Source organism: Stomoxys calcitrans, chromosome 4 (genome assembly GCF_963082655.1).
Source record: "Stomoxys calcitrans chromosome 4, idStoCalc2.1, whole genome shotgun sequence".
Taxonomy (NCBI): Eukaryota; Metazoa; Arthropoda; class Insecta; order Diptera; family Muscidae; genus Stomoxys; species Stomoxys calcitrans.
This window is the reverse complement of record NC_081555.1, coordinates 59,271,985-59,293,982: the sequence shown is the minus strand read 5'-3', so window position 1 is coordinate 59,293,982 and position 21,998 is coordinate 59,271,985.

Genomic DNA, 21,998 nt, shown 5'->3' with positions numbered 1-21,998 from the left:
CTGTGAGTGCTAGGTAGACACAACCAGTATGGTATTGTAGATATTATTATTGGCTTTCAAACGAATCAATCCGATTGCAAATCGCTTAAGTCGTTTCCGAGAAAAAAGAAAATTACATATTCCATCCGCACAAGTCACTTCCAGAATGAACCAACATAAAATTATTCTATATCTAGGAAACAGTGAGTGCTAGGTAGACAAAACCAGTATGGAATTGTAGATATTATTATTGGCTTTCAAACAAATCAATCCGATTGCATAACGCTTAAGTCGTATCCGAGAAAAACGAAAATTACATATTCCATCCGCACAAGTCACTTCCAGAAGGACCCAACCTAAAAATAATCTATATCTCGGAAACGGTAAGAGCTAGGTAGACAAAACCAGTAGAGTATTCTAGATATTATTATTGGCTTTCAAACGAAGCAATCCGATTGCAAAACGCTTAAGTCGTTTCGGAGAAAAACGAAAATTACATATTCCATCCGCACAAGTCACTTCCAGAATGAACAAACACAAAATTATACTATATCTCGCAAACGGTAAGAGCTAGGTAGACAAAACAAGTATAGTATTCTAGATATTATTATTGGCTTTCAAACGAATCAATCCGATTGCAAATCGCTTGAGTCGTTTCCGAGAAAAACGAAAATTACATATTCCATCCGCACAAGTCACTTCCAGAATGACCCCACATAAAATTATTCTATATCTCGGAAACTGTGAGTGCTAGGTAGACAAAACCAGTATGGAATTGTAGATATTATTATTGACTTTCAACTGAATCAATCCGATTGCAAATCGCTTAAGTCGTTTCCGAGAAAAACGAAAATTACATATTCCATCCGCACAAGTCACTTCCAGAATGACACCACATAAAATTATTCTATATCTCGGAAACTGTGAGTGCTGGGTAGACAAAGCCAGTATGGAATTGTAGATATTATTATTGGCTTTCAAACGAATCAATCCGATTGCAAATCGCTTAAGTTCCTTCCGAGAAAAACGAAAATTACATATTCCATCCGCACAAGTCACTTCCAGAATGAACCAACATAAAATTATTCTATATCTCGGAAACTGTGAGTGCTAGGTAGACAAAACCAGTATGGAACTGCAGATATTATCATTGGCTTTCAAACGAATCAATCCGAGTGCAAATCGCTTAAGTCGTTTTCGAGAAAAACGAAAATTACATATTCCATCCGCACAAGTCACTTCCAGAATAAACCAACATAAAAATAATCTATATCTCGGAAACTGTGAGTGCTAGGTAGACAAAACCAGTATGGAATTGTAGATATTATTATTGGGTTTCAAACGAATCAATCCGATTGCATATCGCTTAAGTTCCTTCCGAGAAAAACGAAAATTACATATTCCATCCGCACAAGTCACTTCCAGAATGACCCAACCTAAAAATAATCTATATCTCGGAAACGGTAAGAGCTAGGTAGACAAAACCAGTATAGTATTCTAGATATTATTATTGGCTTTCAAACGAAGCAATCCGATTGCATATCGCTTAAGTTCCTTCCGAGAAAAACGAAAATTACATATTCCATCCGCACAAGTCACTTCCAGAATGACCCAACCTAAAAATAATCTATATCTCGGAAACGGTAAGAGCTAGGTAGACAAAACCAGTATAGTATTCTAGATATTATTATTGGCTTTCAAACGAAGCAATCCGATTGCAAATCGCTTAAGTCCTTACCGAGAAAAACGAAAATTACATATTCCATCCGAACAAGTCACTTCCAGAGTGACCCAGCCTAAAAATAATCTATATCTCGGAAACGGTAAGAGCTAGGTAGACAAAACTAGTATAGAATTCTAGATATTATTATTGGCTTTCGAACGAATCAATCCGATTGCAAATCGCTTAAGTCGTTTCCGAGAAAAACGAAAATTACATATTCCATCGCACAAGTCACTTCCAGAATGAACCAACATAAAATTATTCTATATCTCGGAAACAGTAAGTGCTAGGTAGACAAAACCAGTATGGAATTGTAGATATTATTATTGGCTTTCAAACGAATCAATCCGATTGCATATCGCTTAAGTTCCTTCCGAGAAAAACGAAAATTACATATTCCATCCGCACAAGTCACTTCCAGAATGACCCAACCTAAAAATAATATATATCTCGGAAACGGTTAGAGCTAGGTAGACAAAACCAGTATAGTATTCTAGATATTATTATTGGGTTTCAAACGAAGCAATCCGATTGCAAATCGCTTAAGTCCTTACCGAGAAAAACGAAAATTACATATTCCATCCGAACAAGTCACTTCCAGAGTGACCCAGCCTAAAAATAATCTATATCTCGGAAACGGTAAGAGCTAGGTAGACAAAACCAGTATAGAATTCTAGATATTATTATTGGCTTTCAAACAAATCAATCCGATTGCATAACGCTTAAGTCGTATCCGAGAAAAACGAAAATTACATATTCCATCCGCACAAGTCACTTCCAGAAGGACCCAACCTAAAAATAATCTATATCTCGGAAACGGTAAGAGCTAGGTAGACAAAACCAGTAGAGTATTCTAGATATTATTATTGGCTTTCAAACGAAGCAATCCGATTGCAAAACGCTTAAGTCGTTTCGGAGAAAAACGAAAATTACATATTCCATCCGCACAAGTCACTTCCAGAATGAACCAACCTAAAGATAATCTATATCTCGGAAACGGTAGGTACTAGGTAGACAAAACCAGTATGGTATTGTAGATATTTTTATTGGCTTTCGAGTCGTTTCCGAGAAAAACGAAAATTACATATTCCATCCGCACAAGTCACTTCCACAATGAACCAACATAAAAATAATCTATATCTCGGAAACTGTGAGTGCTAGGTAGACACAACCAGTATGGTATTGTAGATATTATTATTGGCTTTCAAACGAATCAATCCGATTGCAAATCGCTTAAGTCGTTTCCGAGAAAAAAGAAAATTACATATTCCATCCGCACAAGTCACTTCCAGAATGAACCAACATAAAATTATTCTATATCTAGGAAACAGTGAGTGCTAGGTAGACAAAACCAGTATGGAATTGTAGATATTATTATTGGCTTTCAAACAAATCAATCCGATTGCATAACGCTTAAGTCGTATCCGAGAAAAACGAAAATTACATATTCCATCCGCACAAGTCACTTCCAGAAGGACCCAACCTAAAAATAATCTATATCTCGGAAACGGTAAGAGCTAGGTAGACAAAACCAGTAGAGTATTCTAGATATTATTATTGGCTTTCAAACGAAGCAATCCGATTGCAAAACGCTTAAGTCGTTTCGGAGAAAAACGAAAATTACATATTCCATCCGCACAAGTCACTTCCAGAATGAACAAACACAAAATTATACTATATCTCGCAAACGGTAAGAGCTAGGTAGACAAAACAAGTATAGTATTCTAGATATTATTATTGGCTTTCAAACGAATCAATCCGATTGCAAATCGCTTGAGTCGTTTCCGAGAAAAACGAAAATTACATATTCCATCCGCACAAGTCACTTCCAGAATGACCCCACATAAAATTATTCTATATCTCGGAAACTGTGAGTGCTGGTAGACAAAACCAGTATGGAATTGTAGATATTATTATTGACTTTCAACTGAATCAATCCGATTGCAAATCGCTTAAGTCGTTTCCGAGAAAAACGAAAATTACATATTCCATCCGCACAAGTCACTTCCAGAATGACACCACATAAAATTATTCTATATCTCGGAAACTGTGAGTGCTGGGTAGACAAAGCCAGTATGGAATTGTAGATATTATTATTGGCTTTCAAACGAATCAATCCGATTGCAAATCGCTTAAGTTCCTTCCGAGAAAAACGATTTGCAATCGGATTGATTCATTTGAAAGCCAATAATAATATCTACAATTCCATACTGGTTTTGTCTACCTAGCTCTTACCGTTTCCGAGATATAGATTATTTTTAGGTTGGGTCATACTGGAAGTGACTTGTAATTTTCGTTTTTGTCGGAAACGACTTAAGCGATTTGCAATCTGATTGATTCAGTTGAAAGCCAATAATAATATCTACAATTCCATACTGTTTTGTCAACCTAGCACTCACAGTTTCCGAGATATAGATTATTTTTAGGTTGGGTCATTCTGGAAGTGACTTGTGCGGATGGAATATGTAATTTTCGTTTTTCTCGGAAACGACTTAAGCGATTTGCAATCGGATTGATTCAGTTGAAAGCCAATAATAATATCTACAATTCCATACTGGTTTTGTCTACATAGCTCTTACCGTTTCCGAGATATAGATTATTTTTAGGTTGGGTCATTCTGGAAGTGACTTGTGCGGATGGAATATGTAATTTTCGATTTTGTCGGAAACGACTTATGCGATTTGCAATCGGATTGGTTCAGTTGAAAGCCAATAATAATATCTACAATTCCATACTGGTTTGTCTACCTAGCTCTTACCGTTTCCGAGATATAGATTATATTTAGGTTGGGTCATTCTGGAAGTGACTTGTGCGGATGGAATATGTAATTTCCGTTTTTCTCGGAAACGACTTAAGCGATTTGCAATCGGATTGATTCATTTGAAAGCCAATAATAATATCTACCATTCCATACTGGTTTTGTCTACCTAGCACTTACCGTTTCCGAGATATAAATTATTTTTTAGGTTGGTTCATTCTGGAAGTGACTTGTGCGGATGGAATATGTAATTTTCGTTTTTCTCGGAAACGAATTAAGCGATTTGCAATCGGATTGATTCAGTTGAAAGCTAATAATAATGTCTACAATGCCATACTGGTTTTGTCTACCTAGCTCTTACCGTTTCCGAGATATAGATTATTTTTGGGTTGGGTCATTCTGGAAGTGACTTGTGCGGATGGAATATGTAATTTTCGTTTTTCTCGGAAACGACATAAGCGATTTGCAATCGGATTGATTCGTTTGAAAGCCAATAATAATATCTGCAATTCCATACTGGTTTTGTCTACCTAGTTTGTCTACTAGGTAGACAAAACCACTCACAGTGTCCGAGATATAGATTATTTTTAGGTTGGGTCATTCTGGAAGTGACTTGTGCGGATGGAATATGTAATTTTCGTTTTTCTCGGAAACGACTTAAGCGATTTGCAAACATAGCCGAACTTAGCACGCTTTTACTTGCTAGCGTTCAATTGAATCAATCCGATTGCAAATCGCTTAAGTCGTTTCCGAGAAAAACGAAAATTACATATTCCATCCGCACAAGTCACTTCCAGAAAGAACCAACATAAAATTAATCAATATCTCGGAAACTGTGAGTGCTAGGTAGACAAACCCAGTATGGAATTGTAGATATTATTATTGGCTTTCGAATGAATCAATCCGATTGCAAATCGCTTAAGTCGTTTCCGAGAAAAACGAAAATTACATATTCCATCCGCACAAGTCACTTCCAGAATGAACCAACATAAAATTATTCTATATCTCGGAAACTGTGAGTGCTAGGTAGACAAAACCAGTATGGAAATGTAGATATTATCATTGGCTTTCAAACGAATCAATCCGAGTGCAAATCGCTTAAGTCGTTTTCGAGAAAAACGAAAATTACATATTCCATCCGCACAAGTCACTTCCAGAATAAACCAACATAAAACTAATCTATATCTCGGAAACTGTGAGTGCTAGGTAGACAAAACCAGTATGGAATTGTAGATATTATTATTGGCTTTCAAACGAATCAATCCGATTGCATATCGCTTAAGTTCCTTCCGAGAAAAACGAAAATTACATATTCCATCCGCACAAGTCACTTCCAGAATGACCCAACCTAAAAATAATCTATATCTCGGAAACGGTAAGAGCTAGGTAGACAAAACCAGTATAGTATTCTAGATATTATTATTGGCTTTCAAACGAAGCAATCCGATTGCAAATCGCTTAAGTCCTTACCGAGAAAAACGAAAATTACATATTCCATCCGAACAAGTCAATTCCAGAGTGACCCAGCCTAAAAATAATCTATATCTCGGAAACGGTAAGAGCTAGGTAGACAAAACTAGTATAGAATTCTAGATATTATTATTGGCTTTCGAACGAATCAATCCGATTGCAAATCGCTTAAGTCGTTTCCGAGAAAAACGAAAATTACATATTCCATCGCACAAGTCACTTCCAGAATGACCCAACATAAAATTATTCTATATCTCGGAAACAGTAAGTGCTAGGTAGACAAAACCAGTATGGAATTGTAGATATTATTATTGGCTTTCAAACGAATCAATCCGATTGCATATCGCTTAAGTTCCTTCCGAGAAAAACGAAAATTACATATTCCATCCGCACAAGTCACTTCCAGAATGACCCAACCTAAAAATAATCTATATCTCGGAAACGGTAAGAGCTAGGTAGACAAAACCAGTATAGTATTCTAGATATTATTGTTGGGTTTCAAACGAAGCAATCCGATTGCAAATCGCTTAAGTCCTTACCGAGAAAAACGAAAATTACATATTCCATCCGAACAAGTCACTTCCAGAGTGACCCAGCCTAAAAATAATCTATATCTCGGAAACGGTAAGAGCTAGGTAGACAAAACCAGTATAGAATTCTAGATATTATTATTGGCTTTCAAACGAATCAATCCGATTGCAAATCGCTTAAGTCGTTTTCGAGAAAAACGAAAATTACATATTCCATCCGTACAAGTCACTTCCAGAATAAACCAACATAAAAATAATCTATATTTCGGAAACTGTGAGTGCTAGGTAGACAAAACCAGTATGGAATTGTAGATATTATTATTGGCTTTCAAACGAACCAATCCGATTGCAAATCGCTTAATTCGTTTCCGAGAAAAACGAAAAAAATAATCTATATCTCGGAAACGGTAAGAGCTAGGTAGACAAAACCAGTATAGAATTCTAGATATTATTATTGGCTTTCAAACGAATCAATCCGATTGCAAATCGCTTAAGTCGTTTTCGAGAAAAACGAAAATTACATATTCCATCCGTACAAGTCACTTCCAGAATAAACCAACATAAAAATAATCTATATTTCGGAAACTGTGAGTGCTAGGTAGACAAAACCAGTATGGAATTGTAGATATTATTATTGGCTTTCAAACGAACCAATCCGATTGCAAATCGCTTAATTCGTTTCCGAGAAAAACGAAAATTACATATTCCATACGCACAAGTCACTTCCAGAATGAACCAACCTAAAGATAATCTATATCTCGGAAACGGTAGGTACTAGGTAGACAAAACCAGTATGGTATTGTAGATATTTTTATTGGCTTTCGAGTCGTTTCCGAGAAAAACGAAAATTACATATTCCATCCGCACAAGTCACTTCCACAATGAACCAACATAAAAATAATCTATATCTCGGAAACTGTGAGTGCTAGGTAGACACAACCAGTATGGTATTGTAGATATTATTATTGGCTTTCAAACGAATCAATCCGATTGCAAATCGCTTAAGTCGTTTCCGAGAAAAAAGAAAATTACATATTCCATCCGCACAAGTCACTTCCAGAATGAACCAACATAAAATTATTCTATATCTAGGAAACAGTGAGTGCTAGGTAGACAAAACCAGTATGGAATTGTAGATATTATTATTGGCTTTCAAACAAATCAATCCGATTGCATAACACTTAAGTCGTATCCGAGAAAAACGAAAATTACATATTCCATCCGCACAAGTCACTTCCAGAAGGACCCAACCTAAAAATAATCTATATCTCGGAAACGGTAAGAGCTAGGTAGACAAAACCAGTAGAGTATTCTAGATATTATTATTGGCTTTCAAACGAAGCAATCCGATTGCAAAACGCTTAAGTCGTTTCGGAGAAAAACGAAAATTACATATTCCATCCGCACAAGTCACTTCCAGAATGAACAAACACAAAATTATACTATATCTCGCAAACGGTAAGAGCTAGGTAGACAAAACAAGTATAGTATTCTAGATATTATTATTGGCTTTCAAACGAATCAATCCGATTGCAAATCGCTTGAGTCGTTTCCGAGAAAATCGAAAATTACATATTCCATCCGCACAAGTCACTTCCAGAATGACCCCACATAAAATTATTCTATATCTCGGAAACTGTGAGTGCTAGGTAGACAAAACCAGTATGGAATTGTAGATATTATTATTGACTTTCAACTGAATCAATCCGATTGCAAATCGCTTAAGTCGTTTCCGAGAAAAACGAAAATTACATATTCCATCCGCACAAGTCACTTCCAGAATGACACCACATAAAATTATTCTATATCTCGGAAACTGTGAGTGCTGGGTAGACAAAGCCAGTATGGAATAGTAGATATTATTATTGGCTTTCAAACGAATCAATCCGATTGCAAATCGCTTAAGTTCCTTCCGAGAAAAACGATTTGCAATCGGATTGATTCATTTGAAAGCCAATAATAATATCTACAATTCCATACTGGTTTTGTCTACCTAGCTCTTACCGTTTCCGAGATATAGATTATTTTTAGGTTGGGTCATACTGGAAGTGACTTGTAATTTTCGTTTTTGTCGGAAACGACTTAAGCGATTTGCAATCGGATTGATTCAGTTGAAAGCCAATAATAATATCTACAATTCCATACTGTTTTGTCAACCTAGCACTCACAGTTTCCGAGATATAGATTATTTTTAGGTTGGGTCATTCTGGAAGTGACTTGTGCGGATGGAATATGTAATTTTCGATTTTGTCGGAAACGACTTATGCGATTTGCAATCGGATTGGTTCAGTTGAAAGCCAATAATAATATCTACAATTCCATACTGGTTTGTCTACCTAGCTCTTACCGTTTCCGAGATATAGATTATATTTAGGTTGGGTCATTCTGGAAGTGACTTGTGCGGATGGAATATGTAATTTTCGTTTTTCTCGGAAACGACTTAAGCGATTTGCAATCGGATTGACTCATTTGAAAGCCAATAATAATATCTACCATTCCATACTGGTTTTGTCTACCTAGCACTTACCGTTTCCGAGATATAAATTATTTTTTAGGTTGGTTCATTCTGGAAGTGACTTGTGCGGATGGAATATGTAATTTTCGTTTTTCTCGGAAACGAATTAAGCGATTTGCAATCGGATTGATTCAGTTGAAAGCTAATAATAATTTCTACAATGCCATACTGGTTTTGTCTACCTAGCTCTTACCGTTTCCGAGATATAGATTATTTTTGGGTTGGGTCATTCTGGAAGTGACTTGTGCGGATGGAATATGTAATTTTTGATTTTGTCAGAAACGACTTAAGCGATTTGCAATCGAATTGATTCAGTTGAAAGCCAATAATAATATCTACAATTCCATACTGGTTTTGTCTACCTAGCTCTTACCGTTTCCAAGATATAGATTATTTTTAGGTTTGGTCATTCTGGAAGTGACTTGTGCGGATGGAATATGTAATTTTCGATTTTGTCGGAAACGACTTAAGCGATTTGCAATCGGATTGATTCAGTTAAAAGCCAATAATAATATCTACAATTCCATACTGGTTCGTCTACCTAGCACTCACAGTTTCCGAGATATAGTATAATTTTATGTTGGTTCATTCTGGAAGTGACTTGTGCGGATGGAATATGTAATTTTCGTTTTTCTCGGAAACGACTTAAGCGATTTGCAATCGGATTGATTCGTTTGAAAGCCAATAATAATATCTACAATTCCATACTGGTTTTGTCTACCTAGCACTCACAGTTTTCGAGATATAGATTATATTTATGTTGGTTCATTCTGGAAGTGACTTGTGCGGATGGAATATGAAATTTTCGTTTTTCCCGGAAACGACTTAAGCCATTTGCAATCGGATTGATTCGTTTAAAAGCCAATAATAATATCTACAATTCCATACTGGTTTTGTCTACCTAGCACTCACAGTTTCCGAGATATAGTATAATTTTATATTGGTTTATTCTGGAAGTGACTTGTGCGGATGGAATATGTAATTTTCGTTTTTCTCGGAAACGACTTAAGCGATTTGCAATCGGATTGATTCGTTTGAAAGCCAATAATAATATCTTTAATTCCATACTGGTTTTGTCTACCTAGTTTGTCTACTAGGTAGACAAAACCACTCACAGTGTCCGAGATATAGATTATTTTTAGGTTGGGTCATTCTGGAAGTGACTTGTGCGGATGGAATATGTAATTTTCGTTTTTCTCGGAAACGACATAAGCGATTTGCAATCGGATTGATTCGTTTGAAAGCCAATAATAATATCTGCAATTCCATACTGGTTTTGTCTACCTAGTTTGTCTACTAGGTAGACAAAACCACTCACAGTGTCCGAGATATAGATTATTTTTAGGTTGGGTCATTCTGGAAGTGACTTGTGCGGATGGAATATGTAATTTTCGTTTTTCTCGGAAACGACTTAAGCGATTTGCAAACATAGCCGAACTTAGCACGCTTTTACTTGCTAGCTTTCAATTGAATCAATCCGATTGCAAATCGCTTAAGTCGTTTCCGAGAAAAACGAAAATTACATATTCCATCCGCACAAGTCACTTCCAGAAAGAACCAACATAAAATTAATCAATATCTCGGAAACTGTGAGTGCTAGGTAGACAAACCCAGTATGGAATTGTAGATATTATTATTGGCTTTCGAATGAATCAATCCGATTGCAAATCGCTTAAGTCGTTTCCGAGAAAAACGAAAATTACATATTCCATCCGCACAAGTCACTTCCAGTATGAACCAACATAAAATTATTCTATATCTCGGAAACTGTGAGTGCTAGGTAGACAAAACCAGTATGGAACTGTAGATATTATCATTGGCTTTCAAACGAATCAATCCGAGTGCAAATCGCTTAAGTTGTTTTCGAGAAAAACGAAAATTACATATTCCATCCGCACAAGTCACTTCCAGAATAAACCAACATAAAAATAATCTATATCTCGGAAACTGTGAGTGCTAGGTAGACAAAACCAGTATGGAATTGTAGATATTATTATTGGCTTTCAAACGAATCAATTCGATTGCATACGCTTAAGTTCCTTCCGAGAAAAACGAAAATTACATATTCCATCCGCACAAGTCACTTCCAGAACGACCCAACCTAAAAATAATCTATATCTCGGAAACGGTAAGAGCTAGGTAGACAAAACCAGTATAGTATTCTAGATATTATTATTGGCTTTCAAATGAATCAATCCGATTGCAAATCGCTTAAGTCGTTTCCGAGAAAAACGAAAATTACATATTCCATCCGAACAAGTCACTTCCAGAGTGACCCAGCCTAAAAATAATCTATATCTCGGAAACGGTAAGAGCTAGGTAGACAAAACTAGTATAGAATTCTAGATATTATTATTGGCTTTCGAACGAATCAATCCGATTGCAAATCGCTTAAGTCGTTTCCGAGAAAAACGAAAATTACATATTCCATCGCACAAGTCACTTCCAGAATGACCCAACATAAAATTATTCTATATCTCGGAAACAGTAAGTGCTAGGTAGACAAAACCAGTATGGAATTGTAGATATTATTATTGGCTTTCAAACGAATCAATCCGATTGCATATCGCTTAAGTTCCTTCCGAGAAAAACGAAAATTACATATTCCATCCGCACAAGTCACTTCCAGAATGACCCAACCTAAAAATAATCTATATCTCGGAAACGGTAAGAGCTAGGTAGACAAAACCAGTATAGTATTCTAGATATTATTATTGGGTTTCAAACGAAGCAATCCGATTGCAAATCGCTTAAGTCCTTACCGAGAAAAACGAAAATTACATATTCCATCCGAACAAGTCACTTCCAGAGTGACCCAGCCTAAAAATAATCTATATCTCGGAAACGGTAAGAGCTAGGTAGACAAAACCAGTATAGAATTCTAGATATTATTATTGGCTTTCAAACGAATCAATCCGATTGCAAATCGCTTAAGTCGTTTTCGAGAAAAACGAAAATTACATATTCCATCCGTACAAGTCACTTCCAGAATAAACCAACATAAAAATAATCTATATTTCGGAAACTGTGAGTGCTAGGTAGACAAAACCAGTATGGAATTGTAGATATTATTATTGGCTTTCAAACGAATCAATCCGATTGCAAATCGCTTAATTCGTTTCCGAGAAAAACGAAAATTACATATTCCATCCGCACAAGTCACTTCCAGAATGAACCAACCTAAAGATAATCTATATCTCGGAAACGGTAGGTACTAGGTAGACAAAACCAGTATGGCATTGTAGATATTTTTATTGGCTTTCGAGTCGTTTCCGAGAAAAACGAAAATTACATATTCCATCCGCACAAGTCACTTCCACAATGAACCAACATAAAAATAATCTATATCTCGGAAACTGTGAGTGCTAGGTAGACACAACCAGTATGGTATTGTAGATATTATTATTGGCTTTCAAACGAATCAATCCGATTGCAAATCGCTTAAGTCGTTTCCGAGAAAAAAGAAAATTACATATTCCATCCGCACAAGTCACTTCCAGAATGAACCAACATAAAATTATTCTATATCTAGGAAACAGTGAGTGCTAGGTAGACAAAACCAGTAATTTTCACTTCCAGAATGAACCAACATAAAATTATTCTATATCTAGGAAACAGTGAGTGCTAGGTAGACAAAACCAGTATGGAATTGTAGATATTATTATTGGCTTTCAAACAAATCAATCCGATTGCATAACGCTTAAGTCGTATCCGAGAAAAACGAAAATTACATATTCCATCCGCACAAGTCACTTCCAGAAGGACCCAACCTAAAAATAATCTATATCTCGGAAACGGTAAGAGCTAGGTAGACAAAACCAGTATAGTATTCTAGATATTATTATTGGCTTTCAAACGATATCTCGGAAACTGTGAGTGCTAGGTAGGCAAAACCAGTATGGAATTGTAGATATTATTATTGGCTTTCAAACGAATCAATCCGATTGCGAATCGCTTAAGTCGTTTCCGAGAAAAACGAAAATTACATATTCCATCCGCACAAGTCACTTCCAGAACGACCCCACATAAAATTATTCTATATATCGGAAACTGTGAGTGCTGGGTAGACAAAGCCAGTATGGAATTGTAGATATTATTATTGGCTTTCAAGCGAATCAATCCGATTGCAAATCGCTTAAGTCGTTTCCGAGAAAAACGAAAATTACATATTCCATCCGCACAAGTCACCTCCAGAATGACCCCACATAAAATTATTCTATATCTCGGAAACTGTGAGTGCTGGGTAGACAAAGCCAGTATGGAATTGTAGATATTATTATTGGCTTTCAAACGAATCAATCCGATTGCAAATCGCTTAAGTTCCTTCCGAGAAAAACGAAAATTACATATTCCATCCGCACAAGTCACTTCCAGAATGACCCAGCCTAAAAATAATCTATATCTCGGAAACGGTAAGAGCTAGATATTATTATTGGCTTTCGAAGAAGCAATCCCATTGCAAATCGCTTAAGTCGTTTCCGAGAAAAACGAAAATTACATATTCCATCCGCACAAGTCACTTCCAGAAAGAACCAACATAAAATTATTCTATATCTCGGAAACTATGAGTGCTAGGTAGACAAAACCAGTATGGAATTGTAGATATTATTATTGGCTTTCAAGCGAATCAATCCGATTGCAAATCGCTTAAGTCGTTTCCGAGAAAAACGAAAATTACATATTCCATCCGCACAAGTCACCTCCAGAATGACCCCACATAAAATTATTCTATATCTCGGAAACTGTGAGTGCTGGGTAGACAAAGCCAGTATGGAATTGTAGATATTATTATTGGCTTTCAAACGAATCAATCCGATTGCAAATCGCTTAAGTTCCTTCCGAGAAAAACGAAAATTACATATTCCATCCGCACAAGTCACTTCCAGAATGACCCAGCCTAAAAATAATCTATATCTCGGAAACGGTAAGAGCTAGATATTATTATTGGCTTTCGAAGAAGCAATCCCATTGCAAATCGCTTAAGTCGTTTCCGAGAAAAACGAAAATTACATATTCCATCCGCACAAGCCACTTCCAGAATGAACCAGCCTAAAAATAATCTATATCTCGCAAACGGTAAGAGCTAGGTAAACAAAACCAGTATAGTATTCTAGATATTATTATTGGCTTTCAAACGATATCTCGGAAACTGTGAGAGCTAGGTAGGCAAAACCAGTATGGAATTGTAGATATTATTATTGGCTTTCAAACGAATCAATCCGATTGCGAATCGCTTAAGTCGTTTCCGAGAAAAACGAAAATTACATATTCCATCCGCACAAGTCACTTCCAGAATGACCCCACATAAAATTATTCTATATATCGGAAACTGTGAGTGCTAGGTAGGCAAAACCAGTATGGAATTGTAGATATTATTAATGGCTTTCAAACGAATCAATCCGATTGCAAATCGCTTAAGTCGTTTCCGAGAAAAACGAAAATTACATATTCCATCCGCACAAGTCACTTCCACAATGAACCAACATAAAAATAATCTATATCTCGGAAACTGTGAGTGCTAGGTAGACACAACCAGTATGGTATTGTAGATATTATTATTGGCTTTCAAACGAATCAATCCGATTGCAAATCGCTTAAGTCGTTTCCGAGAAAAAAGAAAATTACATATTCCATCCGCACAAGTCACTTCCAGAATGAACCAACATAAAATTATTCTATATCTAGGAAACAGTGAGTGCTAGGTAGACAAAACCAGTATGGAATTGTAGATATTATTATTGGCTTTCAAACAAATCAATCCGATTGCATAACGCTTAAGTCGTATCCGAGAAAAACGAAAATTACATATTCCATCCGCACAAGTCACTTCCAGAAGGACCCAACCTAAAAATAATCTATATCTCGGAAACGGTAAGAGCTAGGTAGACAAAACCAGTAGAGTATTCTAGATATTATTATTGGCTTTCAAACGAAGCAATCCGATTGCAAAACGCTTAAGTCGTTTCGGAGAAAAACGAAAATTACATATTCCATCCGCACAAGTCACTTCCAGAATGAACAAACACAAAATTATACTATATCTCGCAAACGGTAAGAGCTAGGTAGACAAAACAAGTATAGTATTCTAGATATTATTATTGGCTTTCAAACGAATCAATCCGATTGCAAATCGCTTAAGTCGTTTCCGAGAAAAACGAAAATTACATATTCCATCCGCACAAGTCACTTCCAGAATGACCCCACATAAAATTATTCTATATCTCGGAAACTGTGAGTGCTAGGTAGACAAAACCAGTATGGAATTGTAGATATTATTATTGACTTTCAACTGAATCAATCCGATTGCAAATCGCTTAAGTCGTTTCCGAGAAAAACGAAAATTACATATTCCATCCGCACAAGTCACTTCCAGAATGACCCAGCCTAAAAATAATCTATATCTCGGAAACGGTAAGAGCTAGATATTATTATTGGCTTTCAAAGAAGCAATCCCATTGCAAATCGCTTAAGTCGTTTCCGAGAAAAACGAAAATTACATATTCCATCCGCACTTCCAGAATGACCCCACATAAAATTATTCTATATCTCGGAAACTGTGAGTGCTAGGTAGACAAAACCAGTATGGAGTTGTAGATATTATTATTGGCTTTCAAACGAATCAATACGATTGCAAATCGCTTAAGTTCCTTCCGAGAAAAAAGAAAATTACATATTCCAGCCGCACAAGTCACTTCCAGAATGACCCAACCTAAAAATAATCTATATCTCGGAAACGGTAAGAACTATGTAGACAAAACCAGAATGGAATTGTAGATATTATTATTGGCTTTCAAAGAAGCAATCCGATTGCAAATCGCTTAAGTCGTTTCCGAGAAAAACGAAAATTACATATTCCATCCGCACAAGCCACTTCCAGAATGAACCAGCCTAAAAATAATCTATATCTCGCAAACGGTAAGAGCTAGGTAGACAAAACCAGTATAGTATTCTAGATATTATTATTGGCTTTCAAACGATATCTCGGAAACTGTGAGTGCTAGGTAGGCAAAACCAGTATGGAATTGTAGATATTATTATTGGCTTTCAAACGAATCAATCCGATTGCGAATCGCTTAAGTCGTTTCCGAGAAAAACGAAAATTACATATTCCATCCGCACAAGTCACTTCCAGAACGACCCCACATAAAATTATTCTATATATCGGAAACTGTGAGTGCTAGGTGGGCAAAACCAGTATGGAATTGTAGATATTATTAATGGCTTTCAAACGAATCAATCCGATTGCAAATCGCTTAAGTCGTTTCCGAGAAAAACGAAAATTACATATTCCATCCGCACAAGTCACTTCCAGAATGAACCAACCTAAAAATAATCTATATCTCGGAAACGATAAGAGCTAGGTAGACAAAACCAGTATAGTATTCTAGATATTATTATTGGCTTTCAAACGATTCAATCCGATTGCAAATCGCTTAAGTCGTTTCCGAGAAAAACGAAAATTACATATTCCATCCGTACAAGTCACTTCCAGAATGACCCACATAAAATTATTCTATATCTCGGAAACTGTGAGTGCTAGGTAGACAAAACCAGTATGGAATTGTAGATATTATTATTGGCTTTCAAATGAATCAATCCGATTGCAAATCGCTTAAGTCGTTTCCGAGAAAAACGAAAATTACATATTCCATCCGCACAAGTCACTTCCAGAATGACCCCACATAAAATTATTCTATATCTCGGAAACTATGAGTGCTAGGTAGACAAAACCAGTATGGAATTGTAGATATTATTATTGGCTTTCAAGCGAATCAATCCGATTGCAAATCGCTTAAGTCGTTTCCGAGAAAAACGAAAATTACATATTCCATCCGCACAAGTCACCTCCAGAATGACCCCACATAAAATTATTCTATATCTCGGAAACTGTGAGTGCTGGGTAGACAAAGCCAGTATGGAATTGTAGATATTATTATTGGCTTTCAAACGAATCAATCCGATTGCAAATCGCTTAAGTTCCTTCCGAGAAAAACGAAAATTACATATTCCATCCGCACAAGTCACTTCCAGAATGACCCCGCCTAAAAATAATCTATATCTCGGAAACGGTAAGAGCTAGATATTATTATTGGCTTTCGAAGAAGCAATCCCATTGCAAATCGCTTAAGTCGTTTCCGAGAAAAACGAAAATTACATATTCCATCCGCACAAGCCACTTCCAGAATGAACCAGCCTAAAAATAATCTATATCTCGCAAACGGTAAGAGCTAGGTAAACAAAACCAGTATAGTATTCTAGATATTATTATTGGCTTTCAAACGATATCTCGGAAACTGTGAGAGCTAGGTAGGCAAAACCAGTATGGAATTGTAGATATTATTATTGGCTTTCAAACGAATCAATCCGATTGCGAATCGCTTAAGTCGTTTCCGAGAAAAACGAAAATTACATATTCCATCCGCACAAGTCACTTCCAGAATGACCCCACATAAAATTATTCTATATATCGGAAACTGTTAGTGCTAGGTAGGCAAAACCAGTATGGAATTGTAGATATTATTAATGGCTTTCAAACGAATCAATCCGATTGCAAATCGCTTAAGTCGTTTCCGAGAAAAACGAAAATTACATATTCCATCCGCACAAGTCACTTCCAGAATGACCCCACATAAAATTATTCTATATATCGGAAACTGTGAGTGCTAGGTAGGCAAAATCAGTATGGAATTGTAGATATTATTAATGGCTTTCATACGAATCAATCCGATTGCAAATCGCTTAAGTCGTTTCCGAGAAAAACGAAAATTACATATTCCATCCGCACAAGTCACTTCCAGAATGACCCCACATAAAATTATTCTATATCTCGGAAACTATGAGTGCTAGGTAGACAAAACCAGTATGGAATTGTAGATATTATTATTGGCTTTCAAGCGAATCAATCCGATTGCAAATCGCTTAAGTCGTTTCCGAGAAAAACGAAAATTACATATTCCATCCGCACAAGTCACCTCCAGAATGACCCCACATAAAATTATTCTATATCTCGGAAACTGTGAGTGCTGGGTAGACAAAGCCAGTATGGAATTGTAGATATTATTATTGGCTTTCAAACGAATCAATCCGATTGCAAATCGCTTAAGTTCCTTCCGAGAAAAACGAAAATTACATATTCCATCCGCACAAGTCACTTCCAGAATGACCCAGCCTAAAAATAATCTATATCTCGGAAACGGTAAGAGCTAGATATTATTATTGGCTTTCGAAGAAGCAATCCCATTGCAAATCGCTTAAGTCGTTTCCGAGAAAAACGAAAATTACATATTCCATCCGCACAAGTCACTTCCAGAAAGAACCAACATAAAATTATTCTATATCTCGGAAACTATGAGTGCTAGGTAGACAAAACCAGTATGGAATTGTAGATATTATTATTGGCTTTCAAGCGAATCAATCCGATTGCAAATCGCTTAAGTCGTTTCCGAGAAAAACGAAAATTACATATTCCATCCGCACAAGTCACCTCCAGAATGACCCCACATAAAATTATTCTATATCTCGGAAACTGTGAGTGCTGGGTAGACAAAGCCAGTATGGAATTGTAGATATTATTATTGGCTTTCAAACGAATCAATCCGATTGCAAATCGCTTAAGTTCCTTCCGAGAAAAACGAAAATTACATATTCCATCCGCACAAGTCACTTCCAGAATGACCCAGCCTAAAAATAATCTATATCTCGGAAACGGTAAGAGCTAGATATTATTATTGGCTTTCGAAGAAGCAATCCCATTGCAAATCGCTTAAGTCGTTTCCGAGAAAAACGAAAATTACATATTCCATCCGCACAAGCCACTTCCAGAATGAACCAGCCTAAAAATAATCTATATCTCGCAAACGGTAAGAGCTAGGTAAACAAAACCAGTATAGTATTCTAGATATTATTATTGGCTTTCAAACGATATCTCGGAAACTGTGAGAGCTAGGTAGGCAAAACCAGTATGGAATTGTAGATATTATTATTGGCTTTCAAACGAATCAATCCGATTGCGAATCGCTTAAGTCGTTTCCGAGAAAAACGAAAATTACATATTCCATCCGCACAAGTCACTTCCAGAATGACCCCACATAAAATTATTCTATATATCGGAAACTGTGAGTGCTAGGTAGGCAAAACCAGTATGGAATTGTAGATATTATTAATGGCTTTCAAACGAATCAATCCGATTGCAAATCGCTTAAGTCGTTTCCGAGAAAAACGAAAATTACATATTCCATCCGCACAAGTCACTTCCACAATGAACCAACATAAAAATAATCTATATCTCGGAAACTGTGAGTGCTAGGTAGACACAACCAGTATGGTATTGTAGATATTATTATTGGCTTTCAAACGAATCAATCCGATTGCAAATCGCTTAAGTCGTTTCCGAGAAAAAAGAAAATTACATATTCCATCCGCACAAGTCACTTCCAGAATGAACCAACATAAAATTATTCTATATCTAGGAAACAGTGAGTGCTAGGTAGACAAAACCAGTATGGAATTGTAGATATTATTATTGGCTTTCAAACAAATCAATCCGATTGCATAACGCTTAAGTCGTATCCGAGAAAAACGAAAATTACATATTCCATCCGCACAAGTCACTTCCAGAAGGACCCAACCTAAAAATAATCTATATCTCGGAAACGGTAAGAGCTAGGTAGACAAAACCAGTAGAGTATTCTAGATATTATTATTGGCTTTCAAACGAAGCAATCCGATTGCAAAACGCTTAAGTCGTTTCGGAGAAAAACGAAAATTACATATTCCATCCGCACAAGTCACTTCCAGAATGAACAAACACAAAATTATACTATATCTCGCAAACGGTAAGAGCTAGGTAGACAAAACAAGTATAGTATTCTAGATATTATTATTGGCTTTCAAACGAATCAATCCGATTGCAAATCGCTTAAGTCGTTTCCGAGAAAAACGAAAATTACATATTCCATCCGCACAAGTCACTTCCAGAATGACCCCACATAAAATTATTCTATATCTCGGAAACTGTGAGTGCTAGGTAGACAAAACCAGTATGGAATTGTAGATATTATTATTGACTTTCAACTGAATCAATCCGATTGCAAATCGCTTAAGTCGTTTCCGAGAAAAACGAAAATTACATATTCCATCCGCACAAGTCACTTCCAGAATGACCCAGCCTAAAAATAATCTATATCTCGGAAACGGTAAGAGCTAGATATTATTATTGGCTTTCAAGAAGCAATCCCATTGCAAATCGCTTAAGTCGTTTCCGAGAAAAACGAAAATTACATATTCCATCCGCACTTCCAGAATGACCCCACATAAAATTATTCTATATCTCGGAAACTGTGAGTGCTAGGTAGACAAAACCAGTATGGAGTTGTAGATATTATTATTGGCTTTCAACGAATCAATACGATTGCAAATCGCTTAAGTTCCTTCCGAGAAAAAAGAAAATTACATATTCCAGCCGCACAAGTCACTTCCAGAATGACCCAACCTAAAAATAATCTATATCTCGGAAACGGTAAGAACTATGTAGACAAAACCAGAATGGAATTGTAGATATTATTATTGGCTTTCAAAGAAGCAATCCGATTGCAAATCGCTTAAGTCGTTTCCGAGAAAACGAAAATTACATATTCCATCCGCACAAGCCACTTCCAGAATGAACCAGCCTAAAAATAATCTATATCTCGCAAACGGTAAGAGCTAGGTAGACAAAACCAGTATAGTATTCTAGATATTATTATTGGCTTTCAAACGATATCTCGGAAACTGTGAGTGCTAGGTAGGCAAAACCAGTATGGAATTGCAGATATTATTATTGGCTTTCAAACGAATCAATCCGATTGCGAATCGCTTAAGTCGTTTCCGAGAAAAACGAAAATTACATATTCCATCCGCACAAGTCACTTCCAGAACGACCCACATAAAATTATTCTATATATCGGAAACTGTGAGTGCTAGGTGGGCAAAACCAGTATGGAATTGTAGATATTATTAATGCTTTCAAACGAATCAATCCGATTGCAAATCGCTTAAGTCGTTTCCGAGAAAAACGAAAATTACATATTCCATCCGCACAAGTCACTTCCAGAATGAAACCAACCTAAAAATAATCTATATCTCGGAAACGGTAAGAGCTAGGTAGACAAAACCAGTATAGTATTCTAGATATTATTATTGGCTTTCAAACGATTCAATCCGATTGCAAATCGCTTAAGTCGTTTCCGAGAAAAACGAAAATTACATATTCCATCCGTACAAGTCACTTCCAGAATGACCCACATAAAATATTCTATATCTCGAAACTGTGAGTGCTAGGTAGACAAAACCAGTATGGAATTGTAGATATTATTATTGGCTTTCAAATGAATCAATCCGATTGCAAATCGCTTAAGTCGTTTCCGAGAAAAACGAAAATTACATATTCCATCCGCACAAGTCACTTCCAGAATGACCCCACATAAAATTATTCTATATCTCGGAAACTATGAGTGCTAGGTAGACAAAACCAGTATGGAATTGTAGATATTATTATTGGCTATCAAGCGAATCAATCCGATTGCAAATCGCTTAAGTCGTTTCCGAGAAAAACGAAAATTACATATTCCATCCGCACAAGTCACCTTCAGAAGACCCCACATAAAATTATTCTATATCTCGGAAACTGTGAGTGCTGGGTAGACAAAGCCAGTATGGAATTGTAGATATTATTATTGGCTTTCAAACGAATCAATCCGATTGCAAATCGCTTAAGTTCCTTCCGAGAAAAACGAAAATTACATATTCCATCCGCACAAGTCACTTCCAGAATGACCCCGCCTAAAAATAATCTATATCTCGGAAACGGTAAGAGCTAGATATTATTATTGGCTTTCGAAGAAGCAATCCCATTGCAAATCGCTTAAGTCGTTTCCGAGAAAAACGAAAATTACATATTCCATCCGCACAAGCACTTCCAGAATCAGAATGAACCAGCCTAAAAATAATCTATATCTCGCAAACGGTAAGAGCTAGGTAAACAAA